We start from the raw sequence: 25,642 nt of genomic DNA, 5'->3' as shown, positions 1-25,642 counted from the left end.
GGGATGATTTGGGAGAATGGCATTGAAACATGTAAATTATCATATGTGTAACGAATTGCCAGTCCAGGTTCAATGCATTATACAGGGTGCTCGGGGCTGGTGCACTGGGATGACCCAGAGGGATGGGCTGCGGAGGGAGGTGGGAGGGGGGTTCAGGATGGGGAACACATATACACCCATGGTAGATTCATGTCAATGTATGGCAAAACCAATACAACATTGTAAAGTAAAAAAAAAAAAAAGAAAGAAAGAAATTCGGCATTCTTAATCTTTGTCCATATAGGTGATACATAGAAATATGTCATGGTGAAAATATTCTCTTGGGGGTAACAATTGTGAAATTTTTGTCACTCTGACTAAAGCTCCTTGAGGATGGAGCCTGTCCTTTGTTCACTTTGGTATCTTCTATTTATCTTTTCTTTAAAAAATAATGTATTTATTTTTGGCTCTGCTGAGTCTTTGTTGCTGCACAAGTTTTGTCTAGTTGCAGTGAGTGGGAGCTACTCTCTAGTTGGGGTTTGAAGGCTTCTCCTTGTGGTGGTTTCTCTTGTTACGGAGCATGGGCTCTAGAGCACCTGGGCTTCAGTAGTTGTGGTGCATGGGCTTGGTTGTTCTAGGGCATTTGGGACCCTCTGGGACCAGGGATCAAACCCACATCTTCTGCATTGGCAGGCAGATTCTTCACTGAGCCACCAAGGAAGCCCCTCTTCTATTCATCTTAATGTTCCCTAACCTAGTCTATACCTTTTGTTGGCCATAGTGCTCAATAAATATTTGTCAAGTAGAATTAATTATCATCCCTTCAAGTTAATCAGATGCCACCTCCCAAGGAATATTCTTCTCCTGGGTCATTTATCCTGACTTTAATTCTCATGCCTTATCTTGGTATGCCTTCACAATGGATGTTCAATCCACTTTTCTTCCTGTCATGCATGCTGTAAATGGTTTATTGCAGAACTATTTATAATAGTGGAAAATTGAAAATGACCTAATGTCCAGCTGCAGGAAAATGGTTGAATAATTTATGATGCACTCATATATTGATAATAGCTATCACTTATCTGTGCTTATGATGCCATGTATTGTTCTAAGTGCTTTTCATATAATTAACTCTTTTAATCTTTAGAACCACTTTGTGAGGTAGATATTATTATTCTTATTTTACAGGTAAGGAAATAGAGCTAGAGAAGTTAATTAATTTGTCCAAGGTCACACAGTTAGGAAGTAGCAGTCAGGATTCAAACTCAGGCAGCCTGAATTCAGTCAGTATTCTCAGTCACTAAGCTAAACTGTCCCTCATACAGACAACAAACAGAGCAATAAACCACTAATAACTTGCCTAAGAATATTTGCCTTTCATCTACTAAGGGCTGATATGAGTGAATACATTTATTGTTCAATATACAAAGGAGATATACTCTAAGTGGGGTAGAAAAGCAGCATATTGCTTATATGCAATATGATCTCAGCTATGGAAAGAACACTATACAGGAAATACCTGGGAGAAAATAGCCCCAAAGTTTCATTCTGCTTGTGGTTGATGGGATTACAATTTTCCCCACTTGCTTCTTGCTAATTTTATTTATTTTTTATGGCTGTGTTGGGTCGTCCTTGCTGTGCATGGGCCTTCTCTAGTTGCACTGAGCGGGGACTAATCTCTAGTTGCAGCACATGGGATTCTCATTTGGTGGCTTCTCTTGTTGCTGAGCATCAGTTCTAGGGTACAGGGGCTTCAGTGGTTGCATCTCCTGGGCTCTCAAGCACAGGCTCAATAGTTGTGGTGCATGGACTTAATTGCTCCCAGCGTGAGGGATCTTCCTGATCCAGGGATTGACCCCTGTCTCCTGCATCGGCAGGCAGATTCTTTACCACTGAGCTGCCAGGGAAGCCCCTTTCCTGCTCTCTTCTTTACACTTGTCTCACTTTTCTAAATTTCCTAAAGCAAATTTATCTGTAAAATGAGGGGGAAAATACTACTAAAAATCAGTGTTTAAAAACATGCGGCCATATAGAGGCAGCTTTGGGACGGATCAGCAATAGGTATCAAACACTTGCTTTTCTTTTTCTTGCCAAAACCATTTGTTAATTAAAAAAAAAAAAAAAAAAGTTTCATTAACCCACAAACAAGCTCCCTTCTTCAAAGCCTGCCCATTCCTGCAGGCTATCCTGACAGTCATCTTCGAGTCATAAATACACAGGAGGCAGCTTCCACTTTGGGTCTGGTAGAAGTCTCTTGGGAAAAGCCAATTTCCTTAATCTTTTTGATGGAATTTATTACAAGCATCTGTGATTCTTTACTGCTCCTTTGCCCCTATATTTCCTGCCACTACTGGTGCATCTAGTCTCCTGGGCATAGCTTTTGTATCTTGCCCCCAGGGCAGCAGGGCAACGATTTGGGCTGCTGCAGCCAGTGACATGTCAGTAGTGGTTTGCTGGGTTTGTCTGGTCTTTGGTCTTTTGCAGCTCTGGGGACAGATGCAATATGAAGGACAGAGGCTTTACTTTCAAGGCACAGCTCAATACTCACTAGCAGGCTTTAACAACTCACTTTATTCCAGAGCCTCAGTGTTCTCATCTCTAAATGGGGATGATAAAGAGGCAAGTCTCTCTCACAGGTTACTGTGAATCTGAAGAGGGCTCAAGTGCAAGAATGTCTATGAAAGCCATTTGCAAATATAGTGGTCCATAGTCATGTGAATTTTTCTTTTTTCCTTCTTTCCTTCCCTCCCTCCTAAGGTCATGGAGCCACTAAGCCACTGCTGGCTCTACCAGCCATTTCCCTGTCTTGTGGCTGCAGTCTTCCCATGAGGCTTGTCTCTGGTGTTCAGCCTTTGCTCTCTAGTGTTCTCCCCCGGCCCACTCCATGTTCCACTAACCCTTTCCTGTAGAGACAGTAGGAAGTCCCTGGGAGACTAGAGTGCTGTTACTCTATTTGTGATTGGGTTTCGGAGACTTAGCTGTGTCTGGGTATCTTCATCTTTGAAGCTGGTAGCACCGAGGCTCAAGGTAGGGGGTGCAGACAGACCACAGAGCAGTTCTTTGACCTTGAGCCTACCTTTATAATGGACAATAGGTGCTGAAAGCATTGAGGAGGCAGGGCTATGAGCATCTACAGCAAGGTGAGGAAGAAGGGTTTAGAAGGGCATTTTGAGGTGCCCGTGTCTCCTCCCCTCACAACTCTTTGTAATAACATCAACCCCCAGTTGAAGAGTGCTATGAGAATACTGTGTATGAGTGGATCATTGTAGATGAATGTTAAAAGCAGGGGATGCATTATTTACATTAGCCAGTAAGTTGCCTAAACTAATGACTGAGAAAGGCATGACCTAAAATATTATTCATGAGCAAAGGCTGACATCAGTAGGGGGCGGGGAGCTGAGATGGTGTCCAGACAGAAAGTAGGTATCTATGTTTCTAAGGAATACACTTCCAAGAAAAAGAAGGCAGAACGCCAAAGAATTGATGCTGCTGAACTGTGGTGCTGGAGAAGACTCCTGAAAGTCCCTTGGACAACAAGGAGATCAATCTTAAGAGAGATCAACCCTGAATATTCACTGGAAGGACTGAGGCTGAAGCTGAAGTTCCAGTATTTTGGTCATCTGATGCACACAGATGACTCATTGGAAAAGTCCCTGATGCTGGGAAAGATTGAGGGCAGAAGTAGAAGAGGGTGTCAGAGGGTGAGATGGCTGGATGGCATCACCAGTGCAATAAGCATGAACTTGGGCAAACTCTAGGAGATGGTGAGGGACAGGGAGGCTTGGCATGCTGCAGTCCCTGGAATTGCAAAGAGTTGGACACGACTGGGTGACTGAACAACAACAACAAAGGAAAACACACTGTCAAAACAGGAGCCCCAGAGACAATGAGTGGGAAAGCCTCATAAACAGATTGGGGAGGACAGGATCACCTCCCATCCAATGGTCCAGCCTCTTGCCTCTCACTTCTGGGTGTGAAGGTCCCAAGTGAAGACATAGCAACCTTGAGAGAGCAGTTCCCAAAGGGAATAACCGACTGCTCCCAGTCTAGAAATTTGTCAGGGTACTCCTTCTTGCCTGCTCATCTGCTCAGAGTCCCAGGATCTTCTTGGGCTTCTTATGTCATCTGTGGTCATTCCAGTCCTGCAAACCAAGAAACCAGAGTGAGTCTGTCCCTTGATTTTTTGATAACTTGGCTAGAGTTCTTCTGGTGAAGAGAAGTTTCTGGAAAAGTCTCTCACCTGTTTCTTGTTCTTGGTTTCTAAATAGTATTGACAAAAAAGTGATGCTGACGACAGAAATGGTGAAGGCTTTCAATGAGTTTGGAAGAGGGTTCAAATTCTGGCTCTGCCGTTTCCAAGTGACTTCAATTTCCTCATCCATAAAATAGGGCTACGGCCACCACATATCTTACGATGAGGAGAGATAATCTAGTAAGCAAAGTGCTTTTGCTCCTCAAATGGTAGCTATTGTTTGCGTATCTTTTTCTCATTCCCTCCGTCATTGCCCTTATGGCAGAAAGCAAAGAGGAACTAAAGAGCCTTTGGATGAAAGTGAAAGAGGACAGTGAAAAAGCTGGTTTAAAACTCAGCATTCAAAAAAACTATCATGGCATCTGGTCCTGTCACTTCATGGCAAATAGATGGGGAAACAATGGAAACAGTGAGAGACTTTATTTTCTTGGGCTCCAAAATCACTGCAGATGGTGACTGCAGCCATGAAATTAACAGACACTTGCTCCTTGGAAGAAAAGCTATGACAAACCTAGTTGATGTTCAGTTGCCCAGTTGTGTCCAACTCTTTGCAATCCCATGAATTGCAGTACCCCGGGTCTCTCTGTCCCTCAACATCTCTCGAAGTTTGCCCAAGTTCACATCCATTGTATCAATGATGCCATCCAGCCATCTCATCCTGACACCCTCTTTTCCTTCTGCCCTCAATCTTAGATAGCATATTAAACCTAGACACCATATTAAATACCTAGACAGTGTATTAAACAGCAGAGACATTACCTTGCTGACAAAGGTCCATACAGTCAAAGCTATGGTTTTTCCAGTAGAGACGGATGGATGTGAGTTGGACCATAGAGAAGGCTGAGTGCCAAAGAATGCTCAGATGCTTTCGAACGTGTTGGAGAAGACCCTTGGACTGCAGGGAGATCAAACCAGTCAATCCTAAAGGAAATAGGTCCTGAATATTCATTGGAAGGACTAATGCTGAAGCTCTAATACTTTGGCCATCTGATTCGAAGAGCCAACTCATTGGAAAAGACCCCGATGCTGGGAAAGATAGAAGGCAGGAGGAGAAGGGGACAACCAAGGACGAGATGATTGAATGGCATCACTGACTCAATGGACATGAGTTTGAGCAAGTTTAGGGAATGGTGAAAGGACAGGCAAGCCTGGCACGCTGCAGTCCACGCGCTCTCAAAGAGTTGGACACGACCAAGTGACTGAACAATAACTGTCATTGCCACAGCTCCTATTATATCTCCAGCATCCAAGCTGGTCTCCATGTTCCACACTTTCGTCTCTGATCCTGCCATCCATTTTCCAGGATGTTCACTGGGAGAGAAATCAGTGTAAAATACAAAGAGGTATGTCATCCTCCTGCACAAAAATTTTAGGTTTCCAATTTTTTCAGAATAAAATCAAATGTAGCAGCCTTCCAGATACAGGTTTAAGAGTTTCTCTGTTTCTACTCATTAACTCATACTGTGATGAGTATCTTCTCAATGCCAGATGAAAACAGACTGAGGTGCTTACTCAAGAGTGCTGGTTAGTTGGTCATAGAGATTTGAATTCACTCTGCTTGTCATCCCCTCCAACTGGAGCTCTTTGTACTGAGCAATAATGCATCCTTGGCAGATGGGAAGGGACGGCAGTGACAGCAGAAGGGGTCCAGTATCTGGGCTGGGGAAAGTAGTGTTTGGAAGGATGCTGGGGATGAGATGACCACACCCTCTTTCCCAGGATGGTGGTGGGGAGAGGACCACCGATTTGGAGAGAAGGTTCTGGGCCTGGGCTTCAAGCACTCTAGTGTGTACCTGACTTCTTTTCCCCAGAGGACAGGGACTACCTTCCACGATCTGTCTCCCCTCCCCCTCCACACTCCTTCCCTCCCCATACAGAGCCTGCAGCCAAGTGGGACCTCCATAGACCCTGGGGAGATATTAAAAAAAAATTATTTTATATTGGAGTAAGTGTCTGCACACGACTGAGCAACTAACACTTTCACTATAGCCGATTAACAATGTCATGATAGTTTCAGGCAGCCAGCAAGGGACAGCATCCATACACACCCATGTACCCATTCGATGGGGAAAGTTTATAGCCTCTGGTAGTCACATCTTTTCTATGGGGACTGCAGTGGTGGCCGCAGGCCGCTTCTGCCCTTCTACAGGGCGGAGTTCTGTTTTAGGCAAGTGGGCCCCTGGGATGGTCAGTGTGGGGCAACGACATTTGCTCAACAAGTGATCTCCTCTTGCCTTCTCCCAGCAGCCCCAGCTCAGCTCCAGTGCAGGAAGAATCCTCACTCCCTTTTCACCCTACTGGAGTCCTCCTGCCCACCAGCCTGCAGACGGCTTGACGTGGATATGTCCAGGGGCAGGGACTCACCGACCCTCCTGTTCTGTACCTGCAGTGAGTGGGAGGTTCTTGCCATACCCTATGAAATAGATTTTGTTGTTTCATATTCTACATGAGGCTTCAGAGCAGTTGAAGGACTTGCTCAGGGTAACACAACCCGTCAGTAGCAGAGGCGGGATTTATAGTCTCTGCCTGCTCGGAGAGTGCTGGCTTCAACCATGCAGGACCAGACTTTTGGGGACCTTGCTCCTCCGCGTTGCCCCTCCCCCTCGGCCCGCCCTTGCCGTGGGAGGGGGAGGGGAGCAGGATCCCAGCATCACTCCGGGGTTCGGTGCACCACTTAACCAAGCACCCCTAATCCCGCAGCCCGCTCGCTAGCGACCTCTGAAGGGCTTGGCGGATTTGGGGCGCGGTGTGGCGAGGGGCCCACCCCGTCTTCCTGACTATTTGCATAACGGAGACTGCTCGTTTCCCCCGCCCCTTCGCCGCACTCTTCTTCCCTCCTTCCCGCGTACCCGCCGCCTCTCATCTCCCGGCCCCTCTACTCCTCCCCAACAGACCCTCCTTCAGGGACGCCCAGCTCCCGGGCTCTCTCAGGCCGCCGCCGAGCGCGGAGTCCGGAGGCATCCCAGGGAGGGGGGTCCTAGGCAGGGCCGGGCTGGGGAAGACGTCTGGGCTACTACGCGGTGCTAACAAAAGGAATCAGCTGCCTACCGGCGGGGGCGCCGAGCGGGCGGAGCAACCGCAGCTTCCGCGGCTGAGAACGCAGCGAGTGAGTAAGACTGCTGCGGGGCGGTGGCGGGACCCAAGCCCCCAGGGAGGAGTGGAGCGAAGGGGCGCAGGAGGGGAGCGGAGCGGCGGGGCCCGTGGCGAGCCGAGGGCGCAGGGAATCGATGTTCAGCACTCCTCAGTCATCTTCACTGCGCGGACCCGCCGCCTTTTGCTGGGGGTGTCTGTGGATTAATCAAGGCCGAGGGGGCAGCCCTGGCTTCTCCCCGGCTCCGCGAGACTGCGGACCCACAACAAACCCACGTGCACGCGGCCCCAGGGAGCCCCGCTTTCTCCACTGCACCGGCAACATGAGAGGGAGACGTAAAGTCCAGGTTCCTTTGGATCTCGCCTGCCGGATGTACAGGAGGAGAAACCCGGGCTCTCTGCAGCGGTGGGGGCGCAGGTATCATAACAAACGCACGTGCGTCCTGCCCGGGGTGCGGGGTGCACCGCCAGCCCTCCGGAGCCGCCCTGCGGAGCCCGGCCTTTGTCTCAGCTATCGGGAGGGAACGGCGCTGGGGGCGCCACTTGCTGGAGGAGAAAGACTGACACATTTAAAAGGTACCGCTTGGGTATCAGACCAAACCACCAGATTTAAAAATAGGAAACACGAAGGGAGAAAGAAGCAAAGAAAAGATTACTCCAGGCCGAGAGTGTGTTCCCGGCCGAGCTGCAGACTTGAGATGACCCAGGCCACCCCTCACTTTCACCTCACGGTGGTTTCTTAGAGACACGGGGGGTGAATTAAGGGTCCGCGAGTCCCCCTTCCCCCAGAAAACACTGCCTAGCGCACCATTGTCCTTGCACTCTCTGTAGGGGACGGCGAGCGCCGCCTCAGTCCGATTTAAACTACGCCCAGCACTGTCTTGGCTTTCGCTTGCGCTTTGCCGTGTAGGTCCCTGCGTCTAGCCAGCCCCATTGTCATTGGCCTCTTTTGGCTTGTCGCGTCTCTTTATGAGGAAGGCTAGCCGAGGTCTCTTGTTCTAGGTGTGGACGCCCTTATTTTCAGTTCTATCCGAGTTTATTTGCGAGAAATTCCGAGGTCGGGAAGGAGAGGCCTCTTGTTTGTTTTGCTTTTTCTTTGCCTATGAACGCTCAGCTCAGCTTTGCGGATTTTAGTTCAATAGACCTGTTCTGGCAGCAGTGGGATGGTTTAGGGGATGCACTGGCCTCGTAGGTAATGGTGTGGGTGCAGAAGGCAGCCAGACAGATTGTGGAGTGGGTGGTGTGTGCGCCAACCTCGTGCTAGCTGAGCGGTCGGGCAGCGGCTTCACCTGGCCAGCAGCGCTGGAGATTAACTTGTCCCTCGGGGACTGGCGGGCCTCCAGCCCTGCGCCACGGTCTCGGGGAGTCTAGAAAGCATCCAGCGAACCCTCCTATTCTACAGGAGGGGAAACGGAAGCCGGTAGAGTTCAGTTCCTTGTACCAAGTTTCAACCCAAGTGAAGTTGGCCACCTAGAGAGGACAAGAGCCTGGGTCTCCTGACTCCCTCATGGCGCATTGCCGAGCAGCGACTGAAGACAGAACCCTGGAATCTGTGGTTGGCTGAAAAGGCAGTGGCCTTAGGCACAACAGAGTTAAACAAAGAACGTAATTCAGATTGAAAACTGCACCCTTCCATTATGCCTTTGAAGAGTTCTAACCATTTGAGAGAAGATAGATTTAGTAATTCCTCACTCTCCTTCTAATCTTTCATAAGCCTAGTTAGTTTTCTCTTCTGGCTGCCCCTTCTCCTCACGCTGGAACCCAGCCTGCTGTGGAGACTTAGATGTTTTGCCTCTCATTCTTGTGCCAGGAGGCCTTTGTTTGGGCATAAGCACACAGGGTAAAAATGTGTCCTAGGGCGCTACTCCTGAGTCACTTGTGGGTGAACAAAGCCTTGTTTTCACTGATTTTATTTAATTAAGTTTTTACAGATGAGAGTCTCATGGAAGTAGCTACTTAGTTTTGTATTTGGCAGGGGAAACATTGGAAAACCAAAGACATGACTTTTGAGTCTGGATTTCCCCAGAGTGCTGTTTCCCCCTGTTCCTCTTACCTCCTAACCACACTGGTTTCTCTTCTTAAGGTTTCCAGGGTGTTTCATTTTTGTGGTCATTCCACTTGGCACTTACGCTCACCCTGTAAGGAACTTAGAAATCAGCTGGCCTGTTTTTCTAAATGAAAAAACTGAAGCTCAGTGAGACATCCCTTGCCCAGGGACGCACAACAGTGCGTCTGCTGTTACTTAGCCCTTTTTGCACTTTAGCGAAACTTGTGTCAAGTGAGTTTTTTGTTGGTACCCCAGTGTATAAAGTTATGATGGTTGTTATAACAACACCTTTTAAGTCAGAGAGTGAATTCCTTAAGGACTTCCATAGGTTTTGGTTATGAAACAAAACCATGGATCCCAGTGGTAGATACAGTGAGGAGTATTATATTAATAGTTTTCATTGGGGATTGGTTTTCTTTAGTGTTTACTAAGCGGTTCTCTTTACTCTTGCCCTGGGTTTCCCCACATTCCTCTGCCTCCTGTTCCTCCAGTAGGGAAGTGCTTTAAAGTATGATCACAGAATGAAAGGCAGCAGGAAGTCAGAAGAGAGACCCTCCTTAGCTCTTCATGCTACTTAACTTCTTGGGTTCCAGTGAGAGTCCTTCCTGCCCATTCAGCCTCTGCACAGGCTGTTTGGATGGAGTGGAAGTTGCTCAGCCTTTAGAGGTCGAGGGTCCGGTTGGGTCAGCCCTCCGCTGCTGTGTTCCTTGTGGACTGCATCCACACAGTGTCAAGGGAAGAACACGTCTGCATCTCCTAGGGATGTGGTGGGTACTAAATCTTGTGATGCATGCTTATTCAGACCTTCTGGCAGGGTTGAGTGCTCATCAGCTTTTTAGTGGTAGAGAATGATGATGGGAAGATAACTCCATTGGGTGAACCCTGTGCTCAAATGAAGAGGCCTAGCCTCGTCACAAACAAGGAGGATTGTCTGCCAGACTGTTAAAAGGGACTTTGGGTGGTTGTGAAGTGTGTGTGACTTTAAGGTAAATAAACCTAGTTAAAAAAAAAAAAAAATCCAGAAATTTCATGCCCAGGTGAGTGCAATCTCGTCTTTCCATCCATTTGTCCTATACTTATTGACAAGCAGGCAGGTGGAGGCAGGGGTGGTTCCTATGCTGGGCCTGGAGTTACAAAGAACCAGATCCACTTGTTGGCCCCCCGCCATCCTTGCTTGAAATGCATTTGGAAAACTGCCCTCAGGAACCCACAGAAAATAAATCTAATTTATCTCAAAATTGGCCTCTGCAGGGGTGGGATTGTCTCTTTTCGTCATAGTCAAACCAAGAGCAGTTGGTAAATGAGAGAGTGGAAAAGGGAAGGCTTTCAAGAGAAGGTGGATCTCCACAAGTGTGGGGATGTGGTTGCATTACAGAGTGTTGGGAAATTAGTGAAATTTGCAATAAGCTTCTGGAACATAGACTCTTGAGAATTTGCTTAGATTTGGTGTCAGTGACTTATTCAGTAAGAACCAAGTTGGGGAAAAGATACATTTTTCTTGCTTGTCTGCATTGTATACTGCAGTATCCTGACTTGAATAGATGTACTTTCTACAGTTGTACATGAAACAGTAACATAGTAAGCAACGCAGTCATCACATTGAAATACTGGGATGATTTTCTGAGTCATGACTAGAAGGGTCAGGTTAGCCTTTAGAATCAGTTTAGTGATTAAATTTTGTTTATTGTGCTGATTATAAAAATACAGCATGTCCATTGAGGACAATTTGGAAAGTACAAAAATGTATAGAGAAATAGAAAAAAAATTCCATTATTCAAAGGCAACCACTGTTAACGTTTGGCAACTTTCCTTCTTGTCTGTTTTGTTTTTTTTTTTTTTTAAGTGGATTTGCTTTCTCTAAATGGTAGAGAACTTACTGCTTGTACAGTTACTCTTGACTTTTTTTGCTTAGTCTTTTCAGATACCCATGTCACAGTTTATATTCACATTAAACCTGTACCTTTTCATTCATCAACATACCAGCATCTCCAAGGTCACATGGTCCCATGGGCTCCAATCACTCCAGTGATCATTTCAGTGAAGGCCTACAGAGGAAAGAGTCTCCAGCTTCTTCTCCTTTTCCTAGCTGTGCCTCAAGCATCCAGATACCAGCTGTTTAAAAAATATATATCTTTTTAATGTAAGAAGACAGCTAAAGTCTAGTGAAGAGAAGGACCCTGTGTATGGCCTTGGGTTCTAGTCCTGCCCTTGTGACAACTTACTTTAACAGCTTGGTTTTCTGTTTCTGTATGTATTGAAATAAGCAATCCCAGGGTCATTTGTTAACTCATTCCTTGCATCTTCGAGTGCCCATCCTAAACCAAAGCTGTATCAGAAGAGCTCATGATCCAGCAGAGGAGTTGGAGTAACAAGACACCAGTATAAGGTGCCCTGGGAATGCAGAAGAGGGGCAGCCACCCCAGACTGGAACAGTGGGGAAGGCTTCCTGGATAAGGGCTGTCATGGGCTTGCTCAACTACTTCAGATCCTTTGTTGAGTTGCCACTGAGATTAACATGTTTGTAATAAATCTCTGTCCACATTCCAGATAATTCCCATAGGATACAATCCTAAACTTGGAATTACTGGGTCATATTTTAAAGACTATCATCATTTTAAAAAACTTTGTAGATTCAGTCCCAGTTGCCTACGAAGTCTTAAAAGTACCTAAGTATTTTGTATTGTGGAAACGGTAGAAATTGAGAGCAGGTAACTCAGGATTTGAATTCTTGTTTACCAATTATCACCAATGTAGACCTCTACAAGCTACTTAAGCTCATGAAGCTTCAATTTCCTTCTCTGTAAAATGGACATAACTGCCCTTACCTCACTGGATCATTGTAAGGATTTTTAGAAAGAATTTTATTTATTTTTTTATATTTTAATTTTTATTTGCTTATTTTTTAAATGTTTATTTTTTTATTTTTGGCTGTGCTGAGTCTTTGTTGCTGCATGGACTTTTTTCTAGTTGCGGCGAGTGTGGGCTACTCTCTAGTTGCAGTGCACAGGCTTCTCACTGCGGTGGCTTCTTCTTGCTGAGTGGGGCTTTAGATGTATGTTGCGGCTCCCAGGCTTGAGAGCACAGTAGTTGAGGTGCACAGCCTTAGTTATCCCAAAGCATGTGGGATCTTCCTGGATCAGAGATCGAACCTGTGTCTCCTGCATTGGCAGGTGGATTCTTTACCTCTGAGCCACTAGGGAAGCCCCCATTATAAATTCTAGATAAAGGGTCCAGGTTTACAGGAAGCACTCCATAAGTGATGTCTATTATTGTTATAATTGAAATTTTTGCAAGCTGCAGAGACTGTGGTCCTAATATTTTTTCTTACCATGATAGCAGGTACGAAATTAATTAAGGTGGTGTCACCATCTCCTACCAGGTGACAAATCGAGAGAGAAAAATGATCACTTGTGTGATGCATTACAAGTCTTCTTATGGAATGGTTCAAACACACAAACATAGAAAGAATGGTGTAATTACCCCCCTTTCCCCATTTATAATCACTTATCTTGAATAATTATCAAAACTCATAGGGTCTTCAACCTCATATTTGACCCTACATGACTTTGAAATAAGTCCCAGACATTTTTTTCAGCTCAACCATAAATATTTCACTGAGTTGCATGATGCATATTTGAGGCATTGGGTGAAATGCCATATTTGAGGCTCTTGAGCCTGTGTCTGCTGTCCGTGTTACAGATGGAACCCTGTGTGTGTGTGTGAGAGGGAGAGTGAGGAAGGGAGGGAGAGAGAGAGAGAAAGTTTTAGTGCTCAAGTGAATTTTCCTGCCATGTCCTGTGTCTCAGTGTGAAAGTTGCTCAGCCATGTCTGACTCTTTGCGACCCCATGGACTAGACAGTCCATGGAATTCCCCAGGTCTGACTACAGGAGTGGGTAGACTTTCCTTTCTCCAGGGGGACAAAGACACAGGGTAAAAGGAGCACTGAATTTAGTCAGGAGACCTGATTTTTGCATAAGGGCACCACCCTTTACCGGTTGTATATTTTGTCAAATGACTTCTGAGTTTCTTTGAATACATTTATAAAAATTTGATGAGTAGCAGCTCTAGCAACTCAGTATTAGTTGACTCTGCATCACACTTGAACCCAGCCTTAGGGTTCCCGAGAGGCAGAGTTTTCATGTGGAATGAAGGTCAGAGCCTGATGGCCTGACAGTACTGGGGTTTCTTCAAGTAGAGTTGCTTCCTGTCTCATTCTGAAGATGTGGTCGTCGCTCAGATGAGCACCTGGCACACTATGCTTGTGAATCTCCTGTCTTAACACTCAACCCCTTCCCTCTGATTTGTGAATGATGTCAGGAAGCCTAGGGAAGGTAGGGCCCTGCCACTGTGCCTGAGAAACAGGTCTTCTCCGATGCCTCCTTTTCTCCATGGGAAGACACTCGGCTCCCTTTTTCCCTGAGAGTCTTGGTCTTTCCTAAGTCACTGTTGCTCCCAAGTATGAATTTTTGACTCAACTAAAAGGAGAAAATTGGTTCGATATTGTCATTCAAGTCCTGTCTTTAATCCACTGGGACTCCCATTATGTTCGGGCCCGACCTGTGACTTGTGGTCTCTGGCTGTCTCGAGCTTGCTGTGTGGCCTTAGGTGAGATAATGCCACCTTGGACATGTCACCACAGGATTCAACTCCCAGCTCTCTAGGCCCCTTCCAGCTCTGAGATCATCAGTTGGGGAACAGGTATAAAAATGGGGAAACTACACATAGAGTTAGGGGCTTCTTCACACAAATAATAAATGTAATCTGTTTTCTTTTCAAATGTTCAAATAGGGTAAGCAATTAACTCCCTTACCTTTGCTCACTTACCCCAATTCCACTTTTCTGCAAAGTGACTACTGTTTGCAGTTTGTTTTGGGTCCTTAAGCTCTGTCTAGTCAAAGCTATGGTTTTTCCAGTGGTCATGTATGGATGTGAGAGTTGGACTGTGAAGAAAGCTGAGCGCAGAAGAATTGATGCTTTTGAACTGTGATGTTGGAGAAGACTCTTGAGAGTCCCTTGGACTGCAAGGAGATCCAACCAGTCCATCCTAAAGGAGATCAGTCCTGGGTGTTCACTGGAAGGACTGATGCTGAAGCTGAAACTCTAATACTTTGGCCACCTGATGAGAAGAGCTGACTCATTTGAAAAGACCCTGATGCTGGGAAAGATTGAGGGCAGGAGGAGAAGGGGACGACAGAGGATGAGATGGCTGGATGGCATTACTGACTCAATGGACATGGATTTGGGTGAGCTCCGGGAGTTGGTGATGGACAGGGGGCGCCTGGCCTGCTGTGGTTCATGGGGTCGCAGAGAGTCGGACACAACTGAGTGACTGAACTGAACTGAACTGAACTGAAGCTCCCTTTGGATCTATATATGTATGTATTCATAGGTATATGCAGATACATTTTAAAAGCTCAAATAAATAGATTACATTATAACTACAACTTTACAGGCTTGCCCTTTTCACTTTTTGTATTGGTGGTCTTTCCGTATCAGCATATACAGATTATTTTTTCATGGCTGCATCACATCCTACATCATGGATGTGTTTATTTAACCAGTCTTCTGTTGATGGATATTTATTTCCATTAAAATATATTTCTAAGTGTATTTGGGGAATCCCCAGTGTCATAGTGGTAGAGAATCCACCTGCCAGTGCAAGAGTTGCGAGTTCAATGCCTGGGTCGGGAAGATCCCCTCGAGGAGGAAATGGCAACCCTCTCCAGTATCCTTGCCTGGGAGATCTAATGGGCAGGAGCCTGGCAGGCTTTATAATTCGTGGGGTCACAAGAGAGTTGGACATGACTTAGAGACTAAACAATAATAACACAACAACATATGGAACGTTGATTGTAACTGTCTCGGTTAAATGAGGCCAGCCGATTGAGCTCTGGAAAGGGTGGCTAGAGAATGGGCACAGGGACCCTGAGAACCACGTCCTATAAAGCTGGAATGAAGAGCTCCCTGGAAGTTACAAGGAGCTGACTGTTTGGATGGAAGGTTATTTTGGGAGATGGCCTGCTTGGTTGGGTGCCCTAGGCTGCAAGTGCAAGAAACGGAGCTGCGTCATCACCTTCTCTTCCTCATTCCACCATCACTGGCTCTTCCAAATTTATTTCTGTTTTCAGGGTCAGTGGCATCTGATGGGAGGACTTCAGCTTGAGTGATGGGAGGGAGGAGAAGTGAAGAAGAGGAGGGATTGATAGCAGTCTCCGGAGGAGGGAACGCGCCAGTTCTGTCTACTCTTCCTTGTTGTTGTTCAGACCCATCGGAATGCTGTGTTCCCCTGGGTTCTCTACAAATCATGATAAAATGAAACAAGCCCAGAGTTGCACTTACTTGGAAGATGGAGGTTAAGGATGCTGTCTTGGAGGGAGAATAAATGTGGAAACTGAGGTGTTCTAACCTGCAGAAGCTAAAATAAGAAGCACTTTTCTTCACGTGGAAGAATGATTAGAATTATACTGTGTGGATGCTGGGAAGAGGCAAACCAATACAGAGTCGCATAATGGCAGACAAGGAAGAACTTACTTAGCAGAACTGCCCAACCACGAGAGAGGCTGCTGGGTCACATGGCAGAGAACTCCCTGTCATGGGAGTCTCTACGCAAAAGACCTAAGTGAATGTGTTTGCCATCAAAGGATTTCTGCTTGCCAGAGAGGTTGATTTAAATGCCTGGTAAGGCCCCTTCCAACTCTAAAAGTCTGTGAATGCGGGGTAAGAAGCAGAAAGATGCAAAATAGGACTCAGGGGATGGGACAAGTTACAGACAACCGGCTTGCAGCTGTTTTCACCTGCTCTCAAAAGATGGAGTAAAATGGAAGCCTTCAAAATGTAACTTAGACAGTTGTTTCCCCCTGGATCTTGGCAACCCTCCTCTTGTTCTGTCCTTGGCTCCAGCTCTGCTTGACTTTATGTTCATAAATTATTTCCACAGGAATAAATATATCACATACACTTTAGATGACCAGGAAATCTGGCAACCAGAAAAGAACTACATGTCCCAGGAGGATGATTGTAATTTTTTTTTTTTTTTATTACAGTCTTTCTAAATTTGCATCCATCTCTTGGTTTCCCTAGCACAGGACTGAGACATTATTCAGCTTTAATTTTAGAACATTATACCCTTTGCAACCTCTCAAAGGTCCTCTGAGCTGGAGTTAACAGCACCCACCAGGTTTCATGCTTATTCCTTTCCTGCGGTTGAGGAAGAACCTCTTGAACTTACGTCTTAGCCGAGTTCTTAGTGAGGGAAACATGGCAAGTTTACCATCGTCTGGGCTCTTGCTCTGCTCCTGACCTTGATGAGGCACTATTTATTCCCTTATCTAGTCCCCATAGCCTTGGGTCTTGGTGTCACAAGCTCCTTTGCAGGTGAGAAAGCTGACCTTCAGAGAGGGCTAGAGAACCACCCCAAGATTCACTGCTATTAAGTAGCGATGCTGGCATTGGTTGTAGTTGTTTCCCTACATCATGTTACAGGTTTTTCCACTGCTAATCATTCCCAGTCCTTTGGGGCTGAGAAGTGCTTCGTCCTTGTGTTTCACTGGGAGCTTGGCTGAATTTATTCCTATGGGGCTGTTGAAAGTTTTCTGCCTTTCCCCTAAGAACAGATGAATGAAAGAACTCATGGGACAATTATGTGTGAATAGCTTGACATTTGGATTCAACATACATTTGCTTTTCCCCATTTTTGGTAAGAGTTGTTTTCATCAAGCCTGGTTTGCCTTTCCCCTCTGTCTTGCCTGCCATTTAAAGTACCTGCCCTCATTTTCTGATCATAACTGGAATAAACACACTTACGGTGGAGCATGGCTGTAGATCAATGGGTACCATTGCTCAGCCAACTTCGGTATCTTTAGGTGGTAAAAAGAACTCATTATTGCTATTGTTAAGGGCTTGTTTTGCAGCTGTGCTTGTAGGCTCTTGAATAATTTCTTCTCTTGTAAAGTTTATTCAATATTATTTTGTTCATCAAATATTTGAGTACCTATTGTGTGGTAGCCATTGTGGCAGGCATTGGGAGTTTCTACCTAAAGAACATGCATTGTAGATAGGCACACATAAATTCAGTGTAACTAGTGGGACCTTAGAAGTTGGTGGCAGACAAACTTTCTGTATCACCCTCTTCCTCTTTTCTCAGAGTCTTTGCTTTGTCCATTCATTCATTAGGTGCCTGCTGTAGCCCATGCACAATGCTCATTTTTAGAACAGAGACCCAAATGGTCCCATAGTTCTCTTCCTTTAAAAGCTTAGTTGGAGGTGAACATGCAGATATTAATAACAATATAATGTGATATATGGCTTCCCTGGTGGTTCAGTGGTAAAAAATCTCCCTGCATTGCAGGTGATGCAACAGATGGGTTGGGAAGATCCTTGGGTTGGGAAGATCCCCTGGAGGAGAGCATGGCAACCCATCCCAATGTTCTTGCCTGGAGAATTCCATGGACAGGGGAGCCTGCAAGTTACAGTCCATATGGTTGTAAAAGAATCAGACATGACTGAAGTGACTGGGTATGCACCAGGTGATAAATATTATGATTTTCAAGTATATCAGTTTAGTTTGGTTCAGTCACTCAGTTGTGTCCGACTCTTTGCGACCCCATGAACTGCAGCCAGGCTCCCCTGTCCATCACCAAATCCCGAAGTTTACCCAAACTCATGTCATTGAGTCCGTGATGCCATCCAACCATCTTATGCTCTGTCATCCCCTCCTCTTCCAGCCTTAAATCTTTCCCAGCATCACGGTCTTTTCAAATGAGTCAGTTCTTCACATCAGGTGGCCAAAGTATTGGAGTTTCAGCCTCAACATCAGTCCTTCCAATGAACACTCAGGACTGATCTCCTTTAGGATGGACTGGTTGGATCTCTTTGCTGTCCAAGGGACTCTCAAGAGTCTTCTCCAACACCACAGTTCAAAAGCATCAATTCTTCAGTGCTCAGCTTTCTTTATGATCCAACTCTCACATACATACATGACTACTGGAAAAACCATAGCTTTAACTCGACGGACCTTTGTTGGCAAAGTAATGTCTCTGCTTTTTAATATGTTATCTAGATTAATCATAACTTTCCTTCCAAGGAGTGTCTTTAAATTTCATGGATGCAGTCACTATCTGCAGTGATTTTGGAGCCCTCCAAAATAAAGTCTGCCACTGTTTCCACTGTTTCCCCATCTCTTTGCCATGAAGTGATGGGACTGGATGCCATGATCTTAGTTTTCTGAATGTTGAGCTTTAAGCCAACTTTTTCACCCTCTTCTTTCACTTTCATCAAGAGGCTCTTTAGTTCTTCTTTGCTTTCTGCCATAAGGGTGGTGTCATCTGCATATCTGAGGTTATTAATATTTCTCCTGGCAATCTTGATTCCAGGTTGTGCTTCATCCAGTCCACCATTTCTCATGATGTACTCTGCATATAAGTTAAATAAGCAGGGTGACAATATATAGCCTTGACGTACTTCTTTCCTGATTTGGAACCAGTCTGTTGTTCCATGTCCAGTTCTAACTGTTGTTTCCTGAACAGCATACAGATTTCCTGAAAGGCAGGTCAGGTGGTCTGGTATGCCCATCTCTTTCAGAATTTTCCACAGTTTATTGTGATCCACACAGTTGAAAGCTTTGATGTAGTCAATAAAGCAGAAATAGATGTTTTTCTGGAACTCTTTTGCCCTTTCAATGATCCAGCAGATGCTGGCAGTTTGATCTCTTGTTCCTCTGCCTTGTCGAAAACCAGCTTGAACATCTGGAAGTTCATGCTTCATGTATTGCTGAAGCCTGGCTTGGAGAATTTTGAGCATTACTTTACTAGTGTGTGAGATAAGTGCAACTGTGTGGTAGTTTGAGCATTCTTTGGCATTGCCTTTCTTTGGGACTGGAATGAAAACTGACCTTTTCCAGTCCTGTGGCCACTGCTGAGTTTTCCAAATTTGCTGGCATATTGAGTGCAGCACTTTCACAGCATCATCTTTTAGGATTTGAAATAGCTCAACCGGAATTCCACCACATCCACTAGCTTTGCTCATAGTGTTGCTTCCTAAGGCCCACTTGACTTCACATTCCAGGATGTCTGGCTCTAGGTGAGTGATCACCTAGATTATCACCTAGATAATCACCGTGATTATCTGGGTCGTGAAGATCTTTTATGTACAGTTCTTCTATGTATTCTTGCCACCTCTTCTTAATATCTTCTGCTTCTGTTAGGTCCATACCATTTCTGTCCTTTATTGAGCCCATCATTCGTGAAATGTTCCCTTGGTATCTCTAATTTTCATGAAGAGATCTCTAGTCTTTCCCATTCTATTGTTTTCCTCTGTTTCTTTGCATTGATCACTGAGGAAGGCTTTCTTATCTCTCCTTGCTATTCTTTGGAACTCTGCATTCAAATGGGTGTATCTTATAGAGGTTGGGAGAATTGTATAGCATGTTTGGGAAAGCTTTCTGGAGGACCTGTGACTTACCAAGACTGAATTGTAGAGGGGAGTAGCTGTGAGCCTCTGGGAAAAGAGCATTTGAAGAAGAAAAGGGAGTGTAGGAGCAACGGTGTGGGGTGAAGGACGGTTTGTCGCTGGTGTAGGGGAGCTACTAGTAGGTTGATGTTCCCAAAAGGGAACCTCTGAGGCAGGAAGTACAGGGAGATGAAGCTAGAACTTTACACCCATTATCAAACATAATTTTCATACCTTCCTTATTGTGGCATATACTATTATCATCTCTACTTAATAGATGAGAAAACAAAGGCTGAAGGAGGTTTGGTGACTTGTTCAAAGTCAGAAGTAGGTGAGTTGAAGTGCTTGAACTTGAATGCAGGCCTTCTCGGCCCTCATAGCATTGCCTGCATGGGCAGGCTAAGAAGGTCTGCCTTGAAAACTAAGGTGCTTATTTCCTCTCTATTAATCTTTCAAAGGTCATACCCTTGGTGAATCCTCTTTCTCCACTTGCTTCATGACGTCCCCAACTTGTAACTAAGCTGGGACTAGTGAATCAAGATTACAGGGAGAAATATCAATAACCTCAGATATGCAGATCATACCACCCTTATGGCAGAAAGTGAAGAGGAACTAAAAAGCCTCTTGGTGAAAGTGAAAGAGGAGAGTGAAAAAGTTGGCTTAAAACTCAACATTCAGAAAACTAAGATCATGGCATCCGGTTCCATCACTTCATGGCAAATAGATGGGGAAACAGTGGAAACAGTGGCAGACTTTTTTTTTTTTTGGCTCCAAAATCACTGCAGATGGTGATTGCAGTCATGAAATTACTTACTCCTTGGAAGGAAAGTTATGACCAACCTAGATAACATATTAAAAAGCAGAGACATTACTTTGCCAACAAAGGCCGTCTAGTCAAGACTATGGTTTTTCCAGTGGTCATGTATGGATGTGAGAGTTGGACTGTGAAGAAAGCTGACCACGGGAAAATTGATGCTTTTGAACTGTGGTGTTGGAGAAGACTCTTGAGAGTCCCTTGGACAGCAAAGAGATCCAACCAGTCCATCCTAAAGGAGATCAGTCCTGGGTGTTCATTGGAAGGACTGATGCTGAAGCTGAAACTCCAGTACTTTGACCACCTCATGCGAAGAGTTGACTCATTGGAAAAGACCCTGATGCTGGGAGGGGTTGGGGGCAAGAGGAGAAGGGGACGACAGAGGATGAGATGGCTGGATGGCATCACCGACTCAATGGTTATGAGTTTGGGTAAACTTCGGGAGTTGGTGATGGACAGGGAGGCCTGGTGTGCTGCGATTCATGGGGTCGCAAAGAGTCAGACACGACTGAGCGACTAAACTGAACTGAACTGAGTGAATATGATGTTGAGGCCTCTTCTGAGTCTTGGTTATAATTTTTGTCTTCCCTTTCATTCAGAGAATCAGTAGCCCAAAAATCTTCAAAGAAAATCTCTATTTGCCCAACCAGGTGTTACAAGGGAGAAGGAGAAGCTTTATCCCTTTTCTAAAAAGGTCCAAGTTCATTAAGTAGCCCAGGTATTACCTTTAATTCAGAGAAGCCCTCTGGGTCTGGAGAGTGAGGAATCTGTGTGGGCTGGAAAAGTCTAGAGCAAATGGGCTTTGAGCTCTCCCTTGAGAATTGGTAGGATCAGGAAGGTGGTAGGTATGGCATGTGAGTAATATTATTTTGCCTTACTCAGTGATAAATGGGCTATTCCTCCCATCCACCAAGATAATTTCTGGGTTGGAGCTGGCTCTTGGCCTGAAAACGCAGAAGTGGGATTCATTCATTTATTCATTCAAAATAAAGCTTATTGAAAACTAATCAATTGAGAGTTCAAAGACAAGATGATGAAACTACAGAATGAAATGAAAAGCACAATTACAGAGCTAAGGAAAAAATTGAGGCTACAAACAACATCATTAGAGGGAAGGTTAATAAAGGAACAAAGTTTAAAATCCACTGAAAACTAAATTACTAACAGAGAGGGAAGGGTTAGGAAAATCACAATATGTGCTTAGAAAAGAGAAACGAATCAGAGAAATTCAGAGATCTAAAGTTTGTAAAAAGATGATCTTTCAGAAGGGTAATTGGGCTATCTGGAGTCACAGCTTACTTCTCATGCTGCATTGACCAAAGCATAGTCACATGGACATGCCTGGCTGCAAAAGAGCCCCAGAAAACATCTCTATCTGGGTGGCCGTGTACCCTCTTAAAACTCAGATTTGGAGAAGGCCTTTTATTACCCAAAGTGGGTGAGGGAAGTGGATATTGGGAGCAATTCATCTCTGCCTCAGGGAAGAAGTCGTGTTAGTCTTAGACTTGATTTGCAGCAGAAGGAAAACTTGAGAACATGGAGAGGAAATATTTACAGAGTTCTGAGGGAAAGATCATAAAACTGAAGATTTTTACCTTCAGATCACTCCTCAAGGATAAGACAGGTAGGCGTTATCTCCTGTGTGCAAAGACTCAGGGAATACAAGCCCCTCTTGAGAAAACCTGCTTGATGATGAAAATGATTAGTTAAAAGCACCCTTTGTAAGAAGTGGTGAAAGGTCATTTGGTGAGCCTCTCATCCACTCAAATAGAGAAAACCTTGGCAAGGGTGGGCTGTAAGGATAAGGAAAGAAGTGAGAGGAAGTAAAAAGAAAGAATGTAATGGAAATGGAGAGCTGGGGGAGAGGGTGGAGGACGTTAAGCGCTAACTTTCCCTCTCTCACACAGTCTTTGGAGGGCATTATTGTCATGGCTCCAACCTTTCAATTAATTTTTTTAACCCTTTATTTAAATTTTTTTTATTTTGTTGGAGAAAAGAGTCTAAAATAGAATGACTGTATATACACGTATAACTGAATCACTTTGTTATATACCCGAAACTAATACAACATTATAAGTCAATTAATGTTTTTCTCTTAAACTTGGAGGGATTTTTAAGGAAATAATATCTATTTTGATGTAGAAACATTTGTTAAAATTTCATCTTTCCTTCTGTTTTACTTTTATGTAGAATTAAAATTAAATCTAAAAAGTTAAAAAATAACTATTTGATTAAGCAATCCTGTCTATTCTTCTTTCATGTATTCTTCCATCCTCCACACTCTGTCCAAATATAAATGTAGAGACATGCGATGAAGGGTGTTAATTTATTAATCAATTTATTTTTCTTGGGTGGAGGGATCTTGGATGACTTTTTGTTCTATAAATTTATAGATTGATTTAAAGAATAATGAGCTGGTATTACTTGTTTTTGTTTTCAGTTTTTTTTACTTCTTTATTTTTTTTTCTTTTCTTAATACAAGTATAGTTGATTTACAATGTTTCAGGTATATAGCAAAGTGATTCCGTTATATATATATATATATATACATATATACATATACATATATATATATATATACACACACACACACATATATATATTTACATATATTCTTTTTCAGATTCTTTTCCACTGTAGGTTATTATAAGGTACTGAATATAGTTCCCTATGTTATACAGGAGGACCTTGTTCATCTATTTTCTGTATAGTAACGTGTATCTGTTAATCCCAAATTTCTAATTTATCCCACCCTCTGAGCTGGTCTTATTTGAATCAAACCACTAAAGCTAATTTAAGAGGCATCATTAAATACTTATGCTTAAGGTGTGGGGAGTGGGATGGGAGATTTTACAAAGAGATGAACAAGAACTTGTCTTTTCATGGAGAAGTTGGTGAGTCAATTATGTGAACACTGGGCTCTAGGCAGAACAAAACCCTTTGTAAATCAGGCGGACTATTGGGGTGTTGAGGCCCGAGGACAATGGGGAAAGTTTCATGAAGGAGACAGCATTTGAACTGGATGTTGAGGGATGAGCAGAGTCCTGATGGGTGGAGAATGGGAGGCAGGGCATTTCCAGCCTGGAGGCAGCAGGAGAACCAGCCTGGAGGAGTGAGAGTCCAAGGTGTGTCTGGATAACCCTGAGTAATCTGTTGTGGCTAGAGAACAAAGGATGAATGAACAAAGCTGTTCATTAAGTGCCCACAGCGTTTCAGGTGTGACACACAGCTCTCTATAGGCTGCCTGACAGCCTATACAGAATGGCTTTAATTATCCCTACTGTGCAGATGGGGGCTTCCCTGGTGGCTCAGTGGTAAAGAATCTGCCCGCCAATGCAGGAGACATGAGTTTGATCCCTGGGTTGGGAAGATCCCCTGGAGAAGGAAACTTAGGCTTATATACTTACCTAAAAACTTACATGCAAAATATATGAATATGTCATGGGTCTATGTGTACATAAATATATAAAATATATTTACCTGTACAAAATTTTTGATATTTATTTATACCTGTATGTTATGTTTCACAAACGTGGCTACTTCAGGCCTTCTGAGTGCTGCAGATCACAGCACAGGAGAGAGAGAGTGGACTTTGAGATATAGACACTGCAGTATTCTTGCCTGGGAAATCCCATGGACAGAGGTACCTGGCGGGCTGCAGTCCCTGGGGTGGCAAAAGAGTCAGACACGCCTTAGCGACTAAATAACAACCCTGCAGATGAAGACACTGAAGCTGAGGGAGACTTATCTGCCGAGTCGTTTAGTGGTGAAACGGGTTGACTCCCCTGAGCTGTCTGTACCTCCAAGCCTACCATCTCTCTCCTGTGCTGTGATCTGCAGTGCTCAGAAGGCCTGAATTGGCCCCCTTTGTGAAACATAACATATACAGGTACAAATAAATATCAAAATATTTTTACAGGTAGATGTATTTTATATATTTATATGCACACAGACTCATGACATATCCATATATTTTGCATGTAAATTTTTAGGTAAGTATAAAAGCCTAAATTACAGTTTAGACTCTGCTATCCAGCGGCTGGGTGGCCCTGCGCAACTCAGTTTGAACTCTAATTTCCTTATCCATAAAAGGGGATGATTCTGATGCTGCCTGCCTGCAGATTTGTTTTTGTGTTCCAATTAGCTCATAGATGTGAAAAGATGAGAAAGTATAAAAGAGCCACACAGAAGGGCTTGTTATTGCTGACACACCCCTTACTCTTCTGAGAGCTTACAGACATCTGTACCTACAGGTGTCTGTAAGAACTCCCACAGTCACGGACACGGCCCCTCAGGCTTGCAGCGACCAGTCAGAGGCTGTGCTCTCCTGGCTCAGGTAACCAACTGGGGGCTCTGGTGGGAGATGTGGGGGTGTTGAGGGGTGGGGGTGTCAGGGAGGGAGGCACGCAGTTCGTCTGGCTGTCCCACTGCAGGGCAGGAGAAGACTTTGGCCTCCCTTCCTGTTTGCTGAGAAAGTCTGGGCCAGAGAGTGGAGTCGGGATGGCTGTTGACAGCTTGGTGATTTATACGGGGCAGAGGAGGGTGTTTCAGACATGCCAGGCTGCAGGAAGGCATATCGGAGCTGCCAGGCGAGCAGGCCTCCGCCACGTCTGTCTGGTAGAGGCTTGTGGTCTGGACAAGGGACTCTGGAGCAGTCTATAGGAGTCGTAGGAGTACTGATGAGGATGAAGCAGGGCCCTGGCTCCAGAGAAATTGGGCCCTGATGCAGCACATCAGAGTGGACGGGCCGCAGCCCTTGGCATGGGACCGGAGGGGCCCAAGGCAGCTTACACCTGCTCCAGGAAGGGTTGGGAGTGTTCCAGGGTCTACACTGGGGCCTGGCATGCCCCTGGGGGTCCAAAAGTCCTGTTGTGTGTTATGGGTGAGGCGGTGGTCATGGTGGTTTCAGAGACATAGCCATGCTGCTCCTTACTGCCAAAGAGATCGGTTCCTTGCTCCGCCCAGACAGGTGTTTTAGCTCAACCTCAGCTCTGGGTGAGTCCTTCAAATTCA

The 25,642-nt window shown here is 44.9% G+C and overlaps 1 protein-coding gene across 1 annotated transcript in view; it reads left to right on the top strand.

Moving 5' to 3' along the window:
• The first annotated feature begins 7,065 nt into the window (after positions 1-7,065).
• Positions 7,066-25,642, top strand: part of ST6GAL1 (ST6 beta-galactoside alpha-2,6-sialyltransferase 1) — a 149,891-nt gene continuing 131,314 nt past the window's right edge. Inside the window, exon 1 of the mRNA XM_065943301.1 lies at positions 7,066-7,337. The gene's annotated coding sequence lies outside the window, so the exon portion shown is untranslated. The remainder of the gene's footprint in view (positions 7,338-25,642) is intronic.

This window comes from Muntiacus reevesi, chromosome 8 (assembly GCF_963930625.1).
Source record: "Muntiacus reevesi chromosome 8, mMunRee1.1, whole genome shotgun sequence".
Classification (NCBI taxonomy): domain Eukaryota; kingdom Metazoa; phylum Chordata; class Mammalia; order Artiodactyla; family Cervidae; genus Muntiacus; species Muntiacus reevesi.
Note: the sequence above shows the minus strand (reverse complement) of the source record. Positions and strands in the feature narration are given on the sequence as shown.